The 8,137-nt window shown below is 47.5% G+C and overlaps 1 pseudogene; it reads left to right on the top strand.

Moving 5' to 3' along the window:
- Window positions 1-294: 294 nt before the first annotated feature.
- On the top strand, window positions 295-4,554 carry LOC123615477 (small ribosomal subunit protein uS2B-like; annotated as a pseudogene).
- The last annotated feature ends 3,583 nt before the right edge of the window (window positions 4,555-8,137 follow it).

The following is an 8,137-nucleotide window of genomic DNA, read 5'->3' on the forward strand; positions in this document are numbered from 1 at the left end:
ATTTTTTTAATTGAAGTATAGTTGATTTACAATGTTGTGTCAGTTTCTGGTATACAGCATAGTGATTAAGTTATATATTCTTTTTCATATTCTTTTTCATTATAGATTATGACAAGATTTTAATATAGACAGTTCCCTATGCTGTATATTAGGGTTGTAAGACACTGACAAAGGAAAGACAATACAAATGGATGGAAAGATATCTCAAGTGTGTGGATTGGAAGAATAACAGTTAAAATGCCCATACTACTGAAAGTAATCTGCAGAGTTAATGCAGTCCCTATCAAGATACCCATGACATTTTCCACAGACTTAGAACAAGTAATCCCAAAATTTATATGGAACTGCAGAAGACCCCAAACAGCCCAAGTACCTTGAGAAAAAAGAGCAAAGGGGGAAGGTGCAGCTCAGTGGCAGAGCACGTGCTTAGCACGCACGAGGTCCTGAGTGCAGTCCCTAGTACCGCCGTTAAAATAAACAAATTGAATAAACCTAATCCCCCCTCAAAAAGATAAAAAATAAAAATAAAAAAGCTAGAGGAATCATGCTCCCTGACTTCAGACTATACTACAAAGCTACAGTAATCAACACAGTATGGTACTGGCACAAAAACAAACGGATCAGTGGAACAGAATAGAAAGCCCAAAAATAAACCCACACACTTATAGTCAAATAATCTACAGCAAAGGAGGCAAGAATATCAGATGGAGGAAAGAAAGTCTCTGCAATAAGTGGTGCTGAGAAAAACTGGGTAAGTACATAGAAAAGAATGAAGTTAGAACACTTTCACACCATACAGAGATAAGCTCAACGTGGATTAAAGTCCTAAATGTAAGACCTGAAACCTAGAAGAAACAGGCAGAACACTCTGACATAAATAGTAGCAGTATTTTTTTAGATCCATCACAAGGTAAAGGAAACAAAAGCAAAAATAAGCAAATGGGACCTAATTAAACTTAAAAGCTTCTCCAGAGCAAAGGAAACAATCAACAAAATGAAAAGACAACCTACTGAATGGGAAAACGTATTTGCAAGTGATATGGCCAATAAGGGGTTAATATCCAAAATAAACAGCTCATACAACTCAAGATCAAAAAAACAACCTGAATAAAAAATGGGCAGAAGACCCGATTAGACATTTTTCCAAAAAAGACATACAGATGGCCAACAGGCACATGAAAAGATGCTCGACTGATTGCTGATCAGAGAAATGCAAATCAAAACCACGATCAGATATCACCTCACACCTGTCAGAATGGCTATCATCAAAAAGAACAAAAATAGCAAGTGTTGGCAAGGATGTGGAGAAGAAGGAACCCTGGTACATTGTTGGCACGAATGTAAATTTTTGCAGCCACTACAGAAAATAATATGGAGGTTCCTCAAAAAACTGAAAATAGAACTACCACATGATCCAGCAATTCCACTGCTGGGTACCGATTCAAAGACAATGGAAACACTAATTCGAAAAGATACACACCCCCCAGTGTTCAGAGCAGCATTATTTACGCTAGCCAAGATGCCAAAGCAACCTAAGTGTCCATCAACAGACTAATGGGTAAAGAAGGTGTGTCCAACGGAATGTTACTCAGCCATAGAACAGAATGAAATTCTGCAACTTGCAGCAACATGGACAGACCTAGAGAGAATTAGATTAATGCAATAAATGAGAGGAAGACAAATATGTTAGTGGTGTGTCAAAGGGGTACAGGCGCCAACCTGGACGCTCCCAGCGGTCAGTGCTGGGACAGGTTCAGCAACTAGATAACAGTATGGTATTGTGGTGCAAAGTATAAAATGTACGTACTGATACAGAAGACTGCGAAATAGGTGAGGCGGACGAGAGAAGCCCACCTCACAGAACTCCAGGTGATCCGGGCAGAGCCCTCCTGCACTGCCCGGGGGGCCCGCGTGGAGTTGCTCTGATCCCATCGTGACTTAAAGGGGAATTTCCACGCTGCCCAGGCTTCTTGCTGTCCCGCAGACCAAAGAGGAGGACATGCTCACATTCCTTGCAGCAGGAACCCCCTTAGGTGGCAACAACCTTGATTTCCAAGAGGAACGTTTCATCCAGAAAAGGAAAAACGATGGCGTCTAGATCACAAATCTGAAGAGGACCTGGGAGAAGCTCCTGCTGGCAGCTCGTGCCACTGCTGTCATTGGAAACTGGCTGACGTCACTGTCGTCCTCCAGGGACCCCGACCGGCAGACTGCTGGCCTTTGCTGCTGCCCCGGAGCCACTCCTGTTTGCCTGGTGCTTCACTCCTGGAACCTTCGCTAACCAGATCCAGGCAGCCTTCTGGGAGAATCTCTGGCTGTTACTAACCCCAGGGCCGGCCATGAGCCTCTCAGAAGCATCCGGTAACGTGCCTACCAGCACTCTGTGTAACACGGGGTCTCCTCTTCGGTATGTGGACACTGTCATCCCCTGTAGTAACAAGACTGCTGACCCAGTGGGTCTGATGTGGTGGATGCTGGTCCGGGAGGTTCTGTGAGTCTTCCGTGAACACCCATGGAGGTCATGTTTCTGTAGAGATCCTGAAGAGACTGAAAGGAAGGAAAGCTGTGCTGAAAAGGCTGTGACCAAAGGGGAATTGCCAAGTGAATGAACTGCGCCAGTTCCCGAGTTCACCGCTACTCAACCTGCGTCACCGGCTGGTGAGGCATCCAGGTGCCCTCGGTGCCTGTTCGGCCGTTCTCTGCACAACACTGGAGCGCCCAGCCCGCCGCCTTGCACTGGTCTGCGGCTCCCGCTGCTCAGGCCACTGAGTGGGTGGGAACAACCACTGGGCGGCGTTAAGCTGTTCTTCCATAGGCTCTTGAACGGGAAACAGAAATGAGGCTGTAGGAAAGTAAATACCAGTTTTGAAATAAGCTAGTGAATAAAACTAGATGTAGATACTATCCCTTCCAGGAGACAGTTCTTCCACCCTTTGAGAGTAGATAAACTTAGTGTCCTGCTCCCAAAGAACAGAATAGGGAAAGAAAAACACCTTCCTCGAGCGATGAACGTTCAGGTCCCCAGGGACGCCACGTGCACATCACGTGTCCCCAGTGACGCCACGTGCACATCACGTGTCCCGACACGTCTGGGGAGAAGGGCACTCCACCTCTGCGCTGTGCTGCCCCCGAGCCCACGACCTCGGTCGAACCACAAGAAAACACAGATCCGCTGGAGGGACATTTCTGTGAGAAACTTGGCTGGTAACCCTCAAGACTGTCAAGGTCATGAAAAAACAAGGAAAAACTGAAAATGGGACACAGACCAGGGGAGACGTGTGAACTAAATGCAGTGTGATTTCTTGGCCCGGATCGGAACAGAAAAGAGGACATTGATGGAAAAGCTAGTGAAGTCCAAGTACAGTCTGAAGTTTAATTAGTAGTAATAAACCAGTGCAGCTGCTTGGTTTTAACAAATGCACCGTGGAAATGCAGAATGTAAATGACGGGGGAACGGGGTAGGGGTGCACTGGAACTCTACTGTCTTTGCCCCTTTCTCTAAATCTAAAATTATTTCAAAATAAAAAGCTTGTTTTTTTAAAGTACCGACTGGACATGAGAAGGGATGCACAGACAAGACAGTCGCGCTCAGAATGTTCGGCCTGCCTGGGAGAGAGGCACGCTGCGGTAAACGCCCTGAAGAGGGGCCTCCGCCTGGCTTGCCTGGGACAGTCCCTCGTTTATAACTGTCCGATCAACGTTATTATTAATTACAAGTTTCCCCTTGTACTTCCAGAAGTGTTCTGACTTGGACATTAAATTATACGGTCTTACCACCTAAAAGGCCCAGGGCACGCTGCGGTGGTCAGAGATGGGCAGAGACATCGTGATGGCACGGGAGGACGGACGGGGAGTTAGGAAGCGGAGACAGACGTCGAAGGGACGGGAAGGGGAGGTGTGGCCTGGGCAAGGGCGGCTTCAGGAGGGAAGGCCCAGCAGCAGGTAAGACCCAGGATGTGTTCTTTTCAAGACAGATACCTGAATTTGGAGGAAACTGTGAAGAAAGCAGCAAACAGGATTAAGAAGAGGGGGTCCACCAGGACTTGGAGCAGGCTCGGTGGACCAGAACTCACTGGGGCAGCCGCGCGCTTTCAAGCGCGTGGGGGGAACGTGGCCACAGCACACCACCCGACAAACGAAAGCCTTACGAAGCCAGCTTTGTGAGAAAAATGCTTCTTCCCCTTGTATGTCACTTCTTCCCCTAACCCTTCCTCTGCCTTCTGTAGGCCCTTGACGCCACACTGCGCTCCAGCTCGCCCACGCTGACGCTCGGAGGCACTGTGAGACCCCTCCGAACGCCGCTGCGGCCGTCTGCTCAGCTCTCAGCCTGCACAGAGCGAGGCAGCGGCTCCCCCGGGCCTTGGCGTGGGACCCAGTCTGTGGTTCGGTCACGCGCTCGGCTGACTCAGAGCCTGCCCCGTCTGCTCTCCAGAACAGCACTGCCTGACCCCCACGGGGCATTCTTCACTGTTCGAGTGCCGCCCTCATAAAGCGTAGCCCCTGGTTTTCTTATGAACTCCGAATTTCAAAGAACGGGAAGGAACATTTTACAAAAACCCTGGTGCGCTTTCAGGGAAGATGATCTGATTTCAGTAGTTTTTACTGTGAAAAGTAAACAGTGTGAACCAGTTTCACTTTCTTTTTAAATACTTCAGGAACTAGATCATTTGCTGTTATATTCAGGGCATGATGACTCTCGTTAAAATCTTGTCCATTTGAGTAACTCCATTCCCCTGAGAGCCTCAAATACTTAAAAACCCACCAGGCTTAAATACGCTTGGCAGAGCCTCTGTAAGATGCTATTTAGCGTCCTCAGCTGATGGTCATTTCCAAAAACCAGGTACTCTTCCTCTTCATTAGGGACCAGAGTCAATTCTCTAGAGATTTACCTAGCCTCAAGGAAAGTGATGTGAAGTCTGAAAATCTTTAACAGCCTCACATGACATGCCGTGTTAGAAAAAGAAGAGACAGGATGTCCAGAAGCCCACGTCTGCTGGGCTGGAGGTGTCGGGGGGAGCAGGGGCGACTTCCGTCTGAAACGTGCCCAGAAGGGCCTGTGTGAGGCGGGGCCGGTTCCTGGGACTCTTCGCATCGCCTCACAACCTGGAGCTAAAAGGTACGGGGCGGTGCATGTATGGAGAGACCCGGTGTGACTGCTGATGAAATATCCTGATGAAATGTGTTCTTCCTCCGCAAAGCTCGTTTTCTTTGGGAATCTGTGTGTCCTTTTCCAAATTAAACTAGCAAGATAGCAACGTTTGTAAAATCTCAGCCATCCAGCTCTGCTCTCTGAATTTCCAAGCCTTTGCATCTCCTTCCTTCAGCAAAAACACCTGTGTTTCAGAAGGACCCGTGAAGGTGGAGCCGGACCACACAGCCTTTAGCTGGAAGCAGCAGCACCAAGCCCTTCCCTCTGAATGAGCTGGCCTCACCTCTGGGGGCCTGTGGAGAAAAGGCCACTCCAAGGTACTAGGGTTCAGTTTACTTCCCAGCACCTCTGCAGTCATAACCAAAGCAAAGGAGAATATTGCATGACTTCAGAAGAAAGCCAGCCACCTTGCAACATCTTCAGGAAATTCTGCACTCCCCTAGGGCTTGCAAAACTCCCTATGTCTTGCAGACCAAAGGCAAGATCTCAGTCACCTAGCTCTAGTTTGCATAATTAAAGAAACTGGAAGCTGGTTATTTTCTGGATGACGCTTGACCCAACCAATCTCACAGGGCCTATGACAGAAATAAGATGGCAATAAAATGAAGTGTTGTAGCAGTGGAAGCTTTTATTATTTAGATGAGCAGGAAAAGCCAGGCCCCTGGATGCCCATCTGACCCTTGACCTACTAGGGTCGTAAAGCCAAGACAGCGTCCACTTAAGGTACTATAATGTTATTTTTGAAGTTGGCACGCATACAGCAATATAATTTCGTGTCATAATTTGTAAGACATTTCAGAGAAACAACGTACTAACATCTTCTAGAACGCCTTTCATCTCCATTTTTCATATGGACACAACAGCCAATGATCTGTTGACCTGCTCCCTCCCACACCCTTACCTCTTTGTCTTTATCCCATTGTCCTAGTAACACATTCTCCATCTTTGAGGGAAAAAATTAAAACACAGAATTTTAAAACCACATTCAGTACAGCCACACAGAGGAGGGAAACAGTCTACCTTCAAAGCCAACCGGCTCTGTCTCTCTTCCATACTGGGTGTCCAGGCAGATCTCCTTTGCACAAAGAGTCTTGCAACTAGGGGAGGAATCTGAAAATCGCTCACCGTTAAAAAGCACAAACAAGACCGAGGGGGTTTATCTGACGTGAGTCCAAGGCACTTTGGGCAGAGCAATTGCCAGGAACTAGGTCTTAAGCTCCTAGTCTATGGCAACAAAAAGCCCGATGAGCTTTGGAAGAGGTAGGCGCCCAAAACAGGACTCTCTCCACCCAAACCACCTGGGATCAGGGCAGCCACCCTGTCTGGGTGAGCTAAACTGAGACTCCTCCACCCCCTCCCCGCTTCCGCTGCAGAACAAGGGTCACTGTCACCGGGAGAGCTGAACCTGTGGACGCGGTTTGGGTTTGAGTCACAACAATTTGGTTTTAAGGCCCAGCAATTTGTTTGAAGCCTCCGAGCTCGGTCACAGGTTGAAAGGTGGCGGGGCTGCCGCGCAGCCCGTGGCTTTCTAGAGTTTGGGGCAACAACTCAGCTGTGCTAGGAGTTTCTCAGGGAACGTCTGTAGGATGGAGGAGGCATGTTTACTATGTGGGAGAGGAAGCTATTACTGAAGACCTTCCTAACCCACGTCTCTAGGGTTCAACTCAATAAAACCAGCAAACACACCCATCACAACTTAGTTCTCCCTGTGGTTAAATCCTTAAGCCTCTTGTGAAAAGGGACGCAGCAGGAAAGCCAGCTTGCTCACGTCAGCAAAAGAAGCAGAGGTATCTGCTACAGCAGTAGGGTTCTGGGCCACTTTGGGGGTGGGAAAAATAACTTAGCATTAATATGAGGATCTGAGAAGGCTTCTGGGTTAATTTCTTTGTTAGGAAATTCGGGAATTTACTGGCTGGATAAATGCAGTCACACTCAGCCTTCATCTTGTGCATCCCCCTGGGATGGGGGTGGACAGGCCTGACAAAGCAGCATGGAGACATTAGAATCTCCCCTGGCGCTGTCTCCTCCCCCCACGCAGCCTGCATTCCTGGGGAGCATCTTAAAGTCTGCCCAGGGCTTCAGAGCCATGCACACTCATGCACTCATTCAACAAATATTTATTGAGCACTCACAATGGACCGGGCCTTCCCATCCGGGGCCACTCCCCGAGCCTGTGCATCACACGATGTCCTGTGCAGTGTCTCGAGGAGGCATGTAGGACTGCACCCTGCTCGCTCCCTCACCCCCTACAGGAGCTGACGGCCTAGCCTGGGCTATGAAACCTTCAGTAAACCATGCGCGTAGGAGGCAAAATGGGAAAAGCCTGGGATTTGTGGCCAGGCTGGCCCAGCTGAAATCCTAACATTGAGGCAACTGGCAATAACTAGCTGGTTATTTGGGCAGATGGTTAACTGCTATGAGCTTCAGCTTATTTGAAAATGGAGAATAAGAAGATACATTCCTTACAGGATTATTTATTTAATGAGACATAAAGACATAGAGACCACCAATGTTAGGTAAATACATAGAGGCCACTATTATCAGGTAAAAATTTCTAAAATTCAGCACAATTTTTATTTTTATTTTCATGCTAATACTTTGCAAAGCAATGCCTATACCTAATTATAACACTTAACACAGGACTTCTTGTGCACTGGGCACGGTTCCAAATATTTTACAGAGATTAAACTGTTCGCGCTAACAACCACCTTCTGAGGTGAGCACAATTATTACACCAATTTCCAATAAAAGATGTAACTGAGGCACAGAGAGGTTAAGTGACTTGCCAAGGTCACACAGCTAGTCGGTGACAGTATCCATCTTCAAATCATGTTCATATGCACATAGTTCGAAACTCAAAAACCTCTACAAGACATATTATGAAAAGCAGCCATCCTCTGCACCCCCTTCCCTGCCCTTGTCACTGTATATTTAACTACATGCTTACAGAAGATGAGGACATAAGTCTTTTACCACTACTGGAAACCA

Source organism: Camelus bactrianus, chromosome 9 (genome assembly GCF_048773025.1).
Source record: "Camelus bactrianus isolate YW-2024 breed Bactrian camel chromosome 9, ASM4877302v1, whole genome shotgun sequence".
Lineage (NCBI taxonomy): Eukaryota > Metazoa > Chordata > Mammalia > Artiodactyla > Camelidae > Camelus > Camelus bactrianus.